Below are 17065 nucleotides of genomic sequence, written 5' to 3'. Positions count from 1 at the left end.
GTTTTCAAGTCTTCTAGGCGGCCTTACTTCAATATATTTTTAGACGATAGCTGTCATTTATAACTCTGCAGGTTTGTGAATTACAGTGCCCCTGAGCTCCTTTCTTCAACTCGCTTTCTTGTGAGCTGGCCGCAACACCGCAGGATTGCTTCAGGCCCTAGTGTGGTTCCGGCACGGCACGCTGAGCCTTTGGTTAATTCCTCTTCCTGGTGGGAAATGAGAGTTAAATTTGCCCGTCCAGACACCTCCAGCTAGTCTCTCATTGGTTCTCCCTATTCCTGTTCATTTTCCTCAGAATTTGCAAACTGGGCCAAACAGGAGGTTAAAGGCACTGACTCTCCAAGTGGGGAGAGTGTTAGTAAAGCGTCTGGAATGTTGCACCCGAGTACCAGGGGACGAAAACTGAGACACATTTGAGCACATTTTCCGATCACACAGTGGATCATACTCTGGGTTCCACATGCATGATTTAGCTGAAGGAAGAATCCCTTAAACCTGTAGAGTTGAGACCCATGGAATGGGTACCATGCAATATGACTTCATAGGGTCTGCATTTGCTCACCGAACCTCACCAATCCTATCACTGCTGCGTTTATGCCGCTGTACACACGCTTGATTCTCTTTCGGAGACATATAAATCCATAGGTTTTAAGATTTATAGTAGTCATGTATATTCTTAGGCGTTTAATATGTGGTGTTGAGTCCACTTCGTTGAGCACGGAGTAGCTCTTGTCTATTACATATTTGGCTTATGGAACGCTATCTGTGCTAATTTCATTCTCTGGTTTTATGCAGCACACCAACTCACCTTTCCCCTTAAGCAAGCATAAGTTGGTTTTCTACATTTGAGACCCTGTTCTGTTTTGTAATTCAGTTCCTATGTAGCCAAGTTTACATTCCGTGTAGTAGTGATATCTTATGATGTTTCTTCTTCTGTGTGACTTTTTTCACTTAGAATCATCGTACCTGAATCCACTCATTATGCTGCTATGAGCCTGATGACATAGATTTCATTGCTGAGTGATATTGCATTGTACGTAAGTACCACAACGTCTTTATCCATTTTTCGCTTTCTGTGATTTTGAACTTGTACCGTAAACGAGGTTCTAGTAAACAGAGCCGTCCCAAACTTTGGGGTGGCTGTGTCTTTTTGATTTTAATTTCCCTAAGCTATAGCACCATAAGTGGAAGTGCCCTAGGCTCTGTTGCTTTGTTTTTTAGATGTTTCAGGAAACACCATACACTTCTCCAGAGTGGCTGTTGGCAATTTACATCCCGCCCATCAGCATAACAAGGCTCCAGGTTCTCCATGGCCTGTCCTGCCTTTCTGGATTTTACACTTTTTTCAGATGGCCCTTTTGACCCGGGGGCAGTGAGACTTCATTGTAGTGCAGATTTCATTTGCAAGCTTGCTTGGTTGGCCAAAAAGTGCGTATGCGTTTTTCCTGAATATATTCAGGAAAGACCATACGCACTTTTTGGCCAAGTGCATCATTGTGGACGTTCTGCCTCTTTTCCTATGCTTTACATGCAATTCCAGTCTACCTCCTGAAATCGGTTTCCTGCAATTCTGCCCCGCTTTCAAGTCCTCTTGGCAGCCTTACTTCAATATATTTTTGGACGATAGCTGTCATTTATAACTCTGCAGGTTTGTGAATTACAGTGCCCCTGAGCTCCTTTCTTCAACTCGCTTTCTTGTGAGCTGGACACAACACCGCAGGTCAGCTTCAGGCCCTAGTGTGGTTCCGGCATGGCACGCTGCCCTTTGGTTAATTCCTCTTCCTGGTGGGAAATGAGAGTTTAATTTGCCCGTCCAGACACCTCCAGCTAGTCTCTCATTGGTTCTCCCTATTCCTGTTCATTTTCCGCAGAAATTGCAAACTGGGCCAAACAGGAGGTTAAAGGCACTGACTCTCCAAGTGGGGAGAGTGTTAGTAAAGCGTCTGTAATGTTGCACCCGAATACCAGGGGACGAAAACTGAGACACATTTGAACACGTTTCCCGATCACACGTTGGATCATACTCTGGGTTCCACATGCATGTTTTAGCTGAAGGAAGAATCCCTTAAACCTGGAGAGTTGAGACCCATGGAATGCGTACCATGCAATATGACTTCAAAGGGTCTGCATTTGCTCACCGAACCTCACCAATCCTATCACCTCTGCGTTTATGCCGCTGTACACATGCTTGATTCTCTTTCAGAGACATATAAATCCATAGGTTTTAAGATTCTTACTAGTCAGGTATATTCTTAGGCGTTTAATATGGGGTGTTGAGTCCACTTCGTTGAGCAAGGAGTAGCTCTTGTCTATTATATATTTGGCTTATGGAACGGTATCTGTGCTAATTTCAATCTCTGGTTTTATGCAGCACCCCAACTCACCTTTCCCCTTAAGCAAGCATAAGTTAGTTTTCTACATTTGAGACACTGTTCTGTTTTGTAATTCAGTTCCTGTGTAGCCAAGTTTCCATTCCGTGTATTAGTGATATCTTATGATGTTTCTTTTTCTGTGTGACTTATTTCACTTAGAATCATCGTACCTGAATCCACTCATTATGCTGCTATGGGCCTGATGACCTAGATTTCATTGCTGAGTGATATTGCATTGTACGTAAGTATCACATCTTCTTTATCCATTTTTCGCTTTCTGCGATATTGAACTTCTACCGAAAATGAGGTTCTTGTAAACAGAGCCATCCCAAAATTTGGGGTGGCTGTGTCTTTTTGATTTTAATTTCCCTAAGCTATAGGACCATAAGTGGAAATGCCCTAGGCTCTGTTGCTTTCTTTTTTAGATGTTTCAGGAAACACCATACACTTCTCCAGAGTGGCTGTTTGCAATTTACATCCCGCCCATCAGCATAACAAGGCTCCCAGTTCTCCATGGCCTGTCCTGCCTTTCTGGATTTTACACTTTTCAGATGGCCCTTTTGACCGGGGGGCACTGAGACTTCATTGTAGTGCAGATTTCCTTTGCAAGCTTGCTTGGTTGGCCAAAAAGGGCGTATGCATTTTTCCTGAATATATTCAGGAAAACACGCATACGCCCTCTTTGGCCAAGTGCATCATTGTGGACGTTCTGCCTCTTTTCCTATGCTTTACATGCAATTCCAGTCTACCTCCTGAAATCGGTTTCCTGCAATTCTGCCCCGCTTTCAAGTCCTCTTGGCAGCCTTACTTCAATATATTTTTGGACGATAACTGTCATTTATAACTCTGCAGGTTTGTGAATTACAGTGCCCCTGAGCTCCTTTCTTCAACTCGCTTTCTTGTGAGCTGGCTGCAACACTGCAGGATTGCTTCAGACCCTAGTGTGGTTCCGGCACGGCACGCTGAGCCATTGGTTAATACCTCTTCCTGTTGTGAAATGAGAGTTAAATTTGCCCGTCCAGACATCTCCAGCTAGTCTCTCATGGGTTCTCCCTATTCCAGTTCATTTTCCGCAGAAATTGCAAACTGGTCCAAACAGGAGGTTAAAGGCACTGACTCTCCAAGTGGGGAGAGTGTTAGTAAAGCGTCTGGAATGTTGCACCCGAGTACCAGGGGACGAAAACTGAGACACATTTGAACACATTTCCCGATCACACGGTGGATCGCACTCTGGGTTCCACATGCATGTTTTAGGTGAAGGAAGAATCCCTTAAACTTAGAAAGTTGAGACCCATGGAATGGGTACCATGCAATAAGACTACAAAGGGTCTTCATTTTCTCTCTGATCCTCACCAATCCTATCACTGCTGCATTTATGCAGCTGTACACATGCTTGATTCTCTTTCGGAGACATAGAAATCCATAGGTTTTATGATTCTTACTAGTCAGGTATATTCATAGGCCTTTAATATGGGGTGTTGAGTCCACTTCGTTTAGCAAGGAGTAGCTCTTGTCAATTACATATTTGGCTTATGGAACGGTATCTGTGCTAATTTCAATCTCTGGTTTCATACAGCACCCCAACTCACCTTTCCCCTTAAGCAAGCATAAGTTGGTTTTCTACATTTGAGACCCTGTTCCGTTTTGTAATTCAGTTCCTGTGTAGTCAAGTTTACATTCCGTGTAGTAGTGATATCTTATGATGTTTCTTTTTCTGTGTGACTTATTTCACTTAGAATCACCATACCTGAATCCACTCATTATGCTGCTACGGGCCTGATGACATAGATTTCATTGCTGACTGATATTGCATTGTACGTAAGTACCACAACTTCTTTATCCATTTTTTGCTTTCTGCGATATTGTACTTGTACCATAAACGAGGTTGTTGTAAACAGAGCCGTCCCAAACGTTGGGGTGGCTGTGTCTTTTTGATTTTAATTTCCCTAAGCTATAGGACCATAAGTGGAAGTGCCCTAGGCTCTGTTGCTTTGTTTTTTAGATGTTTCAGGAAACACCATACACTTCTCCAGAGTGGCTGTTGGCAATTTACATACCGCCCATCAGCATAACAAGGCTCCCAGTTCTCCATGGCCTGTCCTGCCTTTCTGGATTTTACACTTTTTTCAGTTGGCCCTTTAGACCGGGGGGCAGTGAGACTTCATTGTAGTGCAGATTTCCTTTGCAAGCTTGCTTGGTTGACCAAAAAGGGCATATGCGTTTTTTCCTGAGGAAAAAACGCATATGCACTTTATGGCCAAGTGTATCATTGTGGATGTTCTACCTCTTTTCCTATGCTTTACATGCAATTCCAGTCTACCTCCTGAAATCGGTTTCCTGCAATTCTGCCCCGCTTTCAAGTCCTCTTGGCAGCCTTACTTCAATATATTTTTGGACGATAGCTGTCATTTATAACTCTGCAGGTTTGTGAATTACAGTGCCCCTGAGCTCCTTTCTTCAACTCGCTTTCTTGTGAGCTGGCCGCAAGACCGCAGGATTGCTTCAGGCCCTATTGTGGTTCCGGCACGGCACGCTGAGCCTTTGGTTAATTCCTCTTCCTGGTGGGAAATGAGAGTTAAATTTGCCCGTCCAGACACCTCCAGCTAGTCTCTCATTGGTTCTCCCTATTCCTGTTCATTTTCCGCAGAAATTGCAAACTGGGCCAAACAGGAGATTAAAGGCACTGACTCTCCAAGTGGGGAGAGTGTTAGTAAAGCGTCTGGAATAGTGCGCCCGAGTACCAGGGGACGAAAACTGAGACACATTTGAACACGTTTCCCGATCACATGGTGGATCATACTCTCGGTTCCACATGCATGTTTTAGCTGAAGGAAGAATCCCTTAAACCTGGAGAGTTGAGACCCATGGAATGGGTACCATGCAATATGACTTCAAAGTGTCTGCATTTGCTCACCGAACCTCACCAATCCTATCACTGCTGCGTTTATGCCGCTGTACACACGCATGATTCTCTTTTGGAGACATATAAATCCATAGGTCTTAAGATACTTAATAGTCAGGCATATTCTTAGGCGTTTAATATGGCGTCTTGAGTCCACTTCGTTGAGCAAGGAGTAGCTCTTGTCTCTTACATATTTGGCTTATGGAACGGTATCTGTGCTAATTTCAATCTCTGGTTTTATGCAGCACCCCAACTCACCTTTCCCCTTAAGAAGCATAAGTTGGTTTTCTACATTTGAGACCCTGTTCTGTTTTGAAATTCAATTCCTGTGTAGCCAAGTTTACATTCCATGTAGTAGTGATATCTTATGATGTTTCTTTTTCTGTGTGATTTATTTCACTTAGAATCATCGACCTGAATCCACTCATTATGCTGCTACGGGCCTGATGACATAGATTTCATTGCTGAGTGATATTGCATTGTACGTAAGTACCACAAATTCTTTATCCATTTTTCGCTTTCTGTGATATTGAACTTGTACCGTAAACGAGGTTCTTGTAAACAGAGCCGTCCCAAACTTTGGGGTGCCTGTGTCTTTATTATTTTAATTTCCCTAAGCTATAGGACCATAAGTGGAAGTGCCCTAGGCTCTGTTGCTTTGTTTTTTAGATGTTTCAGGAAACACCATACACTTCTCCAGAGTGGCTGTTGGCAATTTACATCCCGCCCATCAGCATAACAAGGCTCCCAGTTCTCCATGGCCTGTCCTGCCTTTCTGGATTTTACACTTTTTTCAGATGGCCCTTTTGACCGGGGGGCAGTGAGACTTCACTGTAGTGCAGATATCCTTTGCAAGCTTGCTTGGTTGGCCAAAACGGGCATATGCGTTTTTTCCTGAATATATTCAGGAAAAAATGCATACACACTTTTTGGCCAAGTGCATCACTGTGGATGTTCTGCCTCTTTCCCTATGCGTTACATGCATTTCCAGTCTACCTCCTGAAATCGGTTTCCTGCAATTCTGCCCCGTTTTCAAGTCTTCTAGGCGGCCTTACTTCAATATATTTTTAGACGATAGCTGTCATTTATAACTCTGCAGGTTTGTGAATTACAGTGCCCCTGAGCTCCTTTCTTCAACTCGCTTTCTTGTGAGCTGGCCGCAACAACCGCAGGATTGCTTCAGGCCCTAGTGTGGTTCCGGCACGGCACGCTGAGCCTTTGGTTAATTCCTCTTCCTGGTGGGAAATGAGAGTTAAATTTGCCCGTCCAGACACCTCCAGCTAGTCTCTCATTGGTTCTCCCTATTCCTCTTCATTTTCCGCAAAAATTGCAAACTAGGCCAAACAGGAGGTTAAGGGCACTGACTCTCCAAGTGGGGAGAGTGTTAGGAAAGCGTCTGGAATGTTGCACCCGAGTACCAGGGGACGAAAACTGAGACACATTTGAACACGTTTCCCGAACACATGGTGGATCATACTCTGGGATCCATATGCATGTTTTAGCTGAAGGAAGAATCCCTTAAACCTGGAGAGTTGAGACCCATGGAGTGGGTACCATGCAATATGACTTCAAAGGGTCTGCATTTGCTCACCGAACCTCACCAATCCTATCACTGCTGCGTTTATGCCACTGTACACACGCTTGATTCTCTTTCGGAAACATATCAATCCATAGGTTTTAAGATTCTTACTAGTCACGTATATTCTTAGGTGTTTAATATGGGGTGTCAACTCCACTCGTTGAGCAAGGAGTAGCTCTTGTCTATTACACATTTGGCTTATGGAACGGTATCTGTGCTAATTTCAATCTCTGGTTTTATGCAGCACCCCAACTCACCTTTCCCCTTAAGCAAGCATAAGTTGGTTTTCTACATTTGAGACCCTGTTCTGTTTTGTAATTCAGTTCCTGTGTAGCCAAGTTTACCTTTCGTGCATTAGTGATATCTTATGATGTTTCTTTTTCTGTGTGACTTATTTCAGTTAGAATCATCATACCTGAATCCACTCATTATGCTGCTATGGGCCTCATGACTTAGATTTCATTGCTGAGTGATATTGCATTGTACGTAAGTACCACAACTTCTTTATCCATTTTTCGCTTTCTGCGATATTGATCTTGTACCGTAAACGAGGTTCTTGTAAACAGAGCCATCCCAAACTTTGGGGTGGCTGTGTCTTTTTGATTTTAATTTCCCTAAGGTATAGGACCATAAGTGGAAGTGCCCTAGGCTCTGTTGCTTTGTTTTTTAGATGTTTCAGGAAACACCATACACTTCTCCTGAGTGGCTGTTGGCAATTTACATCCCGCCCATCTGCATAACAAGGCTCCCAGTTCTCCATGGCATGTCCTGCCTCTCTAGATTTTACACTTTTTTCAGATGGCCCTTTTGACCCAGGGGAAGTGAGACTTCATTGTAGTGCAGATTTCCTTTGCAAGCTTGCTTGGTTGGCCAAAAAGGGCGTATGCGTTTTTTCCTGAATATATTCAGGAAAAAACGCATACGCCCTTTTTGGCCAAGTGCATCATTGTCGACGTTCTGTCTCTTTTCCTATGCTTTAAATGCAATTCCAGTCTACCTCCTGAAATCGGTTTCCTGCAATTCTGCCCCGCTTTCAAGTCCTCTTGGCAGCCTTACTTCAGTATATTTTTGGACGATAGCTGTCATTTATAACTCTGCAGGTTTGTGAATTACAGTGACCCTGAGCTCCTTTCTTCAACTCGCTTTCTTGTGAGCTGGCCACAACACCGCAGGATTGATTCAGGCCCTAATCTGGTTCCGGCATGTCATGCTGAGCCTTTGGTTAATTCTTCTTCCTGGTGGGAAATGAGAGTTAAATTTGCCCGTCCAGACACCTCCAGCTAGTCTCTCATTGGTCCTCCCTATTCCTGTTCATCTCACGCAGAAATTGCAAACTGGGCCAAAAAGGAGGTTAAAGGCACTGACTGTCCAAGTCGGGAGAGTGTTAGTAAAGCGTCTGGAATGTGGCACCCGAGTACCAGGGGACGAGAACTGAGACATATTGGAACACGTCTCCCGATCACACGGTTGATCATACTCTGGGTTCCACATGCATGTTTTAGCTGAAGGAAGAATCCCTTAAACCTGGAGAGTTGAGACCCGTGGAATGGGTACCATGCAATATGAATTCAAAGGGTCTTCATTTGCTCACCAAACCTCTCCAATCCTATCACTGCTGCGTTTATGTCTCTGTACACACACTTGATTTTCTTTCAGAGACATAGCAATCCATAAGTTTTAAGATACTTACTAGTCAGGTACATTCTTAGGCGTTTAATATGGGGTGTTGAGTCTATCTCGTTGAGCAAGGAGTAGCTCTAGTCTATTACATATTTGGCTTAAGGAACATTATCTGTGCTCATTTCAATCTCTGGTTTTATGCAGCACCCCAACTCACCTTTCCCCTTAAGCAAGCATAAGTTAGTTTTCTACATTTGAGACCCTGTTCTGTTTTGTAATCCAGTTCCAGTGTAGCCAAGTTTACATTCCGTGTACTAGTGTTATCTTATGATGTTTCTTTTTCTGTGTGACTTCTTTCAGTTAGAATCATCATACCTGAATCCACTCATTATGCTGCTACGGGCCTGATGACATAGATTTCATTGCTGAGTGATATTGCATTGTACGTAAGAACCACAACTTCTTTATCGATTTTTCGCTTTCTGCAATATTGAACTTCTACCGTAAACGAGGTTCTTGTAATCAGAGCCGTCCCAAACGTTGGGGTGGCTGTGTCTTTTTGATTTTAATTTCCCTAAGCTATAGGACCATAAGTGGAAGTGCCCTAGGCTCTGTTGCTTTGTTTTTTAGATGTTTCAGGAAACACCATACACTTCTCCAGAGTGGCTGTTGGCAATTTACATACCGCCCATCAGCATAACAAGGCTCCCAGTTCTCCATGGCCTGTCCTGCCTTTCTGGATTTTACACTTTTTTCAGTTGGCCCTTTAGACCGGGGGGCAGTGAGACTTCATTGTAGTGCAGATTTCCTTTGCAAGCTTGCTTGGTTGACCAAAAAGGGCATATGCGTTTTTTCCTGAGGAAAAAACGCATATGCACTTTATGGCCAAGTGCATCATTTTGGACGTTCTGCCTCTTTTCCTATGCTTTACATGCAATTCCAGTCTACCTCCTGAAATCGGTTTCCTGCTATTCTGCCCCGCTTTCAAGTCCTCTTGGCAGCCTTACTTCAATATATTTTTGGACGATAGCTGTCATTTATAACTCTGCAGGTTTGTGAATTACAGTGCCCCTGAGCTCCTTTCTTCAACTCGCTTTCTTGTGAGCTGGCCGCAACACCGCAGGATTGCTTCAGGCCCTATTGTGGTTCCGGCACGGCACGCTGAGCCTTTGGTTAATTCCTCTTCCTGGTGGGAAATGAGACTTAAATTTGCCCGTCCAGACACCTCCAGCTAGTCTCTCATTGGTTCTCCCTATTCCTGTTCATTTTCCGCAGAAATTGCAAACTGGACCAAACAGGAGGTTAAAGGCACTGACTCTCCAAGTGGGGAGAGTGTTAGTAAAGCGTCTGGAATAGTGCGCCCGAATACCAGGGGACGAAAACTGAGACACATTTGAACACGTTTCCCGATCACACGGTGGATCATACTCTGGGTTCCACATGCATGTTTTAGCTGAAGGAAGAATCCCTTAAACCTGGAGAGTTGAGACCCATGGAATGGGTACCATGCAATATGACTTCAAAGGGTCTGCATTTGCTCACCGAACCTCACCAATCCTATCACTGCTGCGTTTATGCCGCTGTACACACGCTTGATTCTCTTTTGGAGACATATAAATCCATAGGTCTTAAGATTCTTAATAGTCAGGCATATTCTTAGGCCTTTAATATGGGGTGTTGCGTCCACTTCGTTGAGCAAGGAGTAGCTCTTGTCTATTACATATTTGGCTTATGGAATGGTATCTGTGCTAATTTCAATCTCTGGTTTTATGCAGCACCCCAACTCACCTTTCCCCTTAAGCAAGCATAAGTTGGTTTTCTACATTTGAGACCCTGTTCTGTTTTGTAATTCAGTTCCTGTGTAGCCAAGTTTACATTCCGTGTTGTAGTGATATCTTATGATGTTTCTTTTTCTGTGTGACTTATTTCACTTACAATCATCGTACCTGAATCCACTCATTATGCTGCTACGGGCCTGATGACATAGATTTGATTGCTGAGTGTTATTGCATTGTATGTAAGTACCACAACTTCTTTATCCAGTTTTCGCTTTCTGTGATATTGAACTTGTACCGTAAACGAGGTTCTTGTAAACAGAGCCGTCCCAAACTTTGGGGTGGCTCTGTCTTTTTCATTTTAATTTCCCTAAACTATAGGACCATAGGTGGAAGTGTCCTTGGCTCTGTTGCTTTGTTTTTTAGATGTTTCAGGAAACACCATACACTTCTCCAGAGTGGCTGTTGGAAATTTACATCCCGCCCATCAGCAGAACAAGGCTCCCAGTTCTCCATGGCCTGTCCTGCCTTTCTGGATTTTACACTTTTTTCAGATGACCCTTTTAACCGGGGGGCAGTGAGACTTCATTGTAGTGCAGATTTCCTTTGAAGCTTGCTTGGTTGGCCAAAAAGTGCGTATGCGTTTTTTCCTGAATATATTCAGGAAAAAACGCATACGCCCTTTTTGGCCAAGTGCATCATTGTGGACGTTCTGCCTCTTTTCCTATGCTTTACATGTAATTCCAGTCGACTTCCTGAAATCGGTTTCCTGCAATTCTGCCCCGCTTTCAAGTCCTCTTGGCAGCCTTACTTCAATATATTTTTGGACGATAGCTGTCATTTATAACTCTGCAGGTTTGTGAATTACAGTGACCCTGAGCTCCTTTCTTCAACTCGCTTTCTTGTGAGCTGGCCGCAACACTGCAGGATTGCTTCAGGCCCTAGTGTGGTTCCGGCATGGCACGCTGAGCCTTTGGTTAATTCCTCTTCCTGGTGGGAAATGAGACTTAAATTTTCCCGTCCAGACACCTCCAGCTAGTCTCTCATTGGTTCTCCCTATTCCTGTTCATCTTACGCAGAAATTGCAAACTGGGCCAAACAGGAGGTTAAACGCACTGACTCTCCAAGAGGGGAGAGTGTTAGTAAAGCGTCTGGAATAGTGTGCCCGAGTACCAGGGGATGAAAACTGAGACACATTTGAACACATTTCCCAAACACACGGTGGATCATACTCTGGGATCCATATGCATGTTTTAGCTGAAGGAAGAATCCCTTAATCCTGGAGAGTTGAGACCCTTGGAGTGGGTACCATGCAATATGACTTCAAAGGGTCTGCATTTGCTCACCGAACCTCACCAATCCTATCACTGCTGCGTTTATGCCGCTGCACACACGCTTGATTCTCTTTCTGAGACATATCAATCCATAGGTTTTAAGATTCTTACTAGTCACGTATATTCTTAGGCGTTTAATATGGGGTGTCAACTCCACTCGTTGAGCAAGGAGTAGCTCTTGTCTACTACACATTTGGCTTATGGAACGGTATCTGTGCTAATTTCAATCTCTGGTTTTATGCAGCACCCCAACTCACCTTTCCCCTTAAGCAAGCATAAGTTGGTTTTCTACATTTGAGACCCTGTTCTGTTTTGTAATTCAGTTCCTGTGTAGCCAAGTTTACCTTCCGTGCATTAGTGATATCTTATGATGTTTCTTTTTCTGTGTGACTTATTTCAGTTAGAATCATCATACCTGAATCCACTCATTATGCTGCTATGGGTCTGATGACGTAGATTTCATTGCTGAGTGATATTGCATTGTACGTAAGTACCACAACTTCTTTATCCATTTTTCGCTTTCTGCGATATTGAACTTGTACCGTAAACGAGGTTCTTGTAAACAGAGCCGTCCCAAACTTTGGGGTGGCTGTGTCTTTTTGATTTTAATTTCCCTAAGGTATAGGACCATAAGTGGAAGTGCCCTAGGCTCTGTTGCTTTGTTTTTTAGATGTTTCAGGAAACACCATACACTTCTCCTGAGTGGCTGTTGGCAATTTACATCCCGCCCATCTGCATAACAAGGCTCCCAGTTCTCCATGGCCTGTCCTGCCTCTCTGGATTTCACACTTTTTTCAGATGGCCCTTTTGACCCAGGGGAAGTGAGACTTCATTGTAGTGCAGATTTCCTTTGCAAGCTTGCTTGGTTGGCCAAAAAGGGCGTATGCGTTTTTTCCTGAATATATTCAGGAAAAAACGCATACGCCCTTTTTGGCCAAGTGCATCATTGTCGACGTTCTGCCTCTTTTCCTATGCTTTAAATGCAATTCCAGTCTACCTCCTGAAATCGGTTTCCTGCAATTCTGCCCCGCTTTCAAGTCCTCTTGGCAGCCTTACTTCAGTATATTTTTGGACGATAGCTGTCATTTATAACTCTGCAGGTTTGTGAATTACAGTGACCCTGAGCTCCTTTCTTCAACTCGCTTTCTTGTGAGCTGGCCACAACACCGCAGGATTGCTTCAGGCCCTAATCTGGTTCCGGCATGTCATGCTGAGCCTTTGGTTAATTCCTCTTCCTGGTGGGAAATGAGAGTTAAATTTGCCCGTCCAGACACCTCCAGCTAGTCTCTCATTGGTCCTCCCTATTCCTGTTCATCTCACGCAGAAATTGCAAACTGGGCCAAAAAGGAGGTTAAAGGCACTGACTGTCCAAGTCGGGAGAGTGTTAGTAAAGCGTCTGGAATGTTGCACCCGAGTACCAGGGGACGAGAACTGAGACATATTGGAACACGTCTCCCGATCACACGGTTGATCATACTCTGGGTTCCACATGCATGTTTTAGCTGAAGGAAGAATCCCTTAAACCTGGAGAGTTGAGACCCGTGGAATGGGTACCATGCAATATGAATTCAAAGGGTCTTCATTTGCTCACCAAACCTCTCCAATCCTATCACTGCTGCGTTTATGTCTCTGTACACACACTTGATTTTCTTTCAGAGACATAGCAATCCATAGGTTTTAAGATACTTACTAGTCAGGTACATTCTTAGGCGTTTAATATGGGGTGTTGAGTCTATCTCATTGAGCAAGGAGTAGCTCTAGTCTATTACATATTTGGCTTAAGGAACATTATCTGTGCTCATTTCAATCTCTGGTTTTATGCAGCACCCCAACTCACCTTTCCCCTTAAGCAAGCATAAGTTGTTTTTCTACATTTGAGACCCTGTTCTGTTTTGTAATTCAGTTCCAGTGTAGCCAAGTTTACATTCCGTGTACTAGTGTTATCTTATGATGTTTCTTTTTCTGTGTGACTTCTTTCAGTTAGAATCATCATACCTGAATCCACTCATTATGCTGCTACGGGCCTGATGACATAGATTTCTTTGCTGAGTGATATTGCATTGTACGTAAGAACCACAACTTCTTTATCGATTTTTCGCTTTCTGCAATATTGAACTTCTACCGTAAACGAGGTTCTTGTAATCAGAGCCGTCCCAAATTTTGGGGTGGCTGTGTCTTTTTGATTTTAATTTCCCTAAGCTATAGGACCATAAGTGGAAGTGCCCTAGGCTCTGTTGCTTTGTTTTTTAGATGTTTCAGGAAACACCATACACTTCTCCCGAGTGGCTGTTGGCAACTTACATCCCGCCCATCAGCATAACAAGGCTCCCAGTTCTCTACGGCCTCTCCTGCCTTTCTGGATTTTACACTTTTTTCAGATGGCCCTTTTGACCCGGGGGAAGTGAGACTTCATTGTAGTGCAGATTTCCTTTGCAAGCTTGCTTGGTTGGCCAAAAAGTGCGTATGCGGTTTTTCCTGAATATATTCAGGAAAAAACTCATACGCCCTTTTTGGCCAAGTGCATCATTGTTGACGTTCTGCCTCTTTTCCTATGCTTTAAATGCAATTCCAGTCTACCTCCTGAAATCAGTTTCCTGCAATTCTTCCCTGCTTTCAAGTCCTCTTGGCAGCCTTACTTCAGTGTATTTTTAGACGATAGCTGTCATTTATAACTCTGCAGGTTTGTGAATTACAGTGCCCCTGAGCTCCTTTCTTCAACTCGCTTTCTTGTGAGCTGGCCGCAACACCGCAGGATTGCTTCAGGCCCTAATCTGGTTCTGGCACGGCATGCTGAGCCTTTCGTTAATTCCTCTTCCTGGTGGGAAATGAGAGTTAAATTTGCCCGTACAGACAGCTCCAGCTAGTCTCTCATTGGTTCTCCCTATTCCTGTTCATCTCCCGCAGAAATTGCAAACAGGGCCAAACAGGAGGTTAAAGGCACTGACTCTCCAAGTCGGGAGAGTGTTAATAAAGCGTCTGGAATGTTGCACCCGAGTACCAGGGGACGAGAACTGAGACATATTGGAACACGTCTCCCGGTCACACGGTTGATCATACTCTGGGTTCCACATGCATGATTTAGCTGAAGGAAGAATCCCTTAAACCTGGAGAGGTGAGACCCGTGGAATGAGTACCATGGAATATGACTTCAAAGGGTCTGCATTTGCTCACCGAACCTCACCAATCCTATCACTGCTGCGCTTATGCCGCTGTACACACATGTGATTCTCTTTCGGAGACATATAAATCCACAGGTTTTAAGATTCTTACTAGTCAGGTATATTCTTAGGCGTTTAATATGTGGTATTGAGTCCACTTCGTTGAGCAAGGAGTAGCTCTTGTCTATTACATATTTGGCTTATGGAACAGTATCTGTGCTAATTTCAATCTCTGGTTTTATGCAGCACCCCAACTCACCTTTCCCCTTAAGCAAGCATAAGTTGGTTTTCCACATTTGAGACCCTGTTCTGTTTTGTAATTCAGTTCCTGTGTAGCCAAGTTTACATTCCGTGTAGTTGTGATAACTTATGATGTTTCTTTTTCTGTGTGACTTATTCCAGTTAGAATCATCATACCTGAATCCACTCATTATGCTGCTACGGGCCTGATGACATAGATTTCTTTGCTGAGTGATATTGCATTCTACGTAAGTACCACAACTTTTTTATCCATTTTTCGCTTTCTGCGATATTGAACTTGTACTGTAAACGAGGTTCTTGTAATCAGAGCCGTCCCAAACTTTGGGGTGGCTGTGTCTTTTTGATTTTAATTTCCCTAAGCTATAGGACCATAAGTGGAAGTGCCCTAGGCTCTGTTGCTTTGTTTTTTAGATGTTTCAGGAAACACCATACACTTCTCCAGAGTGGCTGTTGGCAGTTTACATACCGCCCATCAGCATAACAAGGCTCCCAGTTCTCCATGGCCTGTCCTGCCTTTCAGGATTTTACACTTTTTTCAGATGGCCCTTTTGACCAGGGGGAAGTGAGACTTCATTGCAGTGCAGATTTCCTTTGCAAGCTTGCTTGGTTGGCCAAAAAGGGCGTATGTGTTTTTTCCTGAATATATTCAGGAAAAAACACATACGCACTTTTTGGCCAAGTGCATCTTTGTGGAGGTTCTTCCTCTTTTTGTATGCTTTAAATGCAATTCCAGTCTACCTCCTGAAATCGGTTTCCTGCAACTCTGCCCCGCTTTCAAGTCCTCTTGGCAGCCTTACTTCAATATATTTTTGGATGATAGCTGTCATTTATAACTCTGCAGGTTAGTGAATGACAGTGCCCCTGAGCTCCTTTCTTCAACTCGCTTTCTTGTGAGCTGGCCGCAACACCGCAGGATAGGTTCAGGCCCTAGTGTGGTTCTGGCATGGCACGCTGAGCCGTTGGTTAATTCCTCTTCCTGGTGGGAAATGAGAGTTAAATTGGCCCGTCCAGACACCTCCAGCTAGTCTCTCATTTGTTCTCCGTATTCCTGTTCATTTTCCGTAGAAATTGCACACTTGGCCAAAGAGGAGGTTAAAGGCACTGACTCTCCAAGTGCGGAGAGTGTTAGTAAAGCGTCTGGAATGTTGCACCCGAGTACCAGGGGACGAAAACTGAGACACATTTGAATACGTTTCCCAATCACACCGTGGATCATACTCTGGGTTCCACATGCATGTTTTAGCTGAAGGAAGAATCCCTTAAACCTGGAGAGTTGAGACCCATGGAATGGGTAGCATGCAATATGACTTCAAAGGGTCTGCATTTGCTCACCGAACCTCACCAATCCTATCACTGCTGCGCTTATGCCGCTGTACACACGCTTGATTCTCTTTCGGAGATATATAAATCCATAGGTTTTAAGATTCTTACTAGTCAGCTATATTCTTAGGTGCTTAATATGGGGTGTTGAGTCCACTTCGTTGAGCAAGGAGTAGCTCTTGTCTATTACATACTTGGCTTATGGAATGGTATCTGTGCTAATTTCAATCTCTGGTTTCATGCAGCCCCCCAAGTCACCTTTCCCCTTAAGCAAGCATAAGTGGGTTTTCTACATTTGAGACCCTGTTCTGTTTTGTAATTCAGTTCCTGTGTAGCCAAGTTTACATTCCGTGTAGTAGTGATATCTTATGATGTTTCTTTTTCTGTGTGATTTATTTCACTTTGAATCATCATACCTGAATCCACTCATTATGCTGCTACGGACCTGATGACATAGATTTCATTGCTGAGTGATATTGCATTGTACATAAGTACCACAAATTCTTTATCCATTTTTCGCTCTCTGTGATATTGAACTTGTACCGTAAACGAGGTTCTTGTAAACAGAGCCATCCCAAACTTTGGGGTGTCTGTGTCTTTTTGATTTTAATTTCCCTAAGCTATAGGACCATAAGTGGAAGTGCCCTAGGCTCTGTTGCTTTGTATTTTAGATGTTTCAGGAAACACCATACACTTCTCCAGAGTGGCTGTTGGCAATTTACATACCGCCCATCAGCATAACAA

At 43.8% G+C, this 17065-nt stretch overlaps 1 long non-coding RNA gene across 1 annotated transcript in view; it reads left to right on the top strand.

The window, feature by feature from the left end:
- The window catches only part of LOC125965104 (uncharacterized), a 334184-nt gene extending 319019 nt beyond the window's left edge, over positions 1-15165 (top strand). Inside the window, exon 3 of the long non-coding RNA XR_007478612.1 lies at positions 15143-15165. This is a non-coding gene — a long non-coding RNA (uncharacterized LOC125965104). The remainder of the gene's footprint in view (positions 1-15142) is intronic.
- Positions 15166-17065: the final 1900 nt, after the last annotated feature.

The sequence above is a fragment of the Orcinus orca genome, chromosome 1, assembly GCF_937001465.1.
Source record: "Orcinus orca chromosome 1, mOrcOrc1.1, whole genome shotgun sequence".
Classification (NCBI taxonomy): domain Eukaryota; kingdom Metazoa; phylum Chordata; class Mammalia; order Artiodactyla; family Delphinidae; genus Orcinus; species Orcinus orca.
This window is presented reverse-complemented; position numbering and strand designations above follow the sequence as displayed.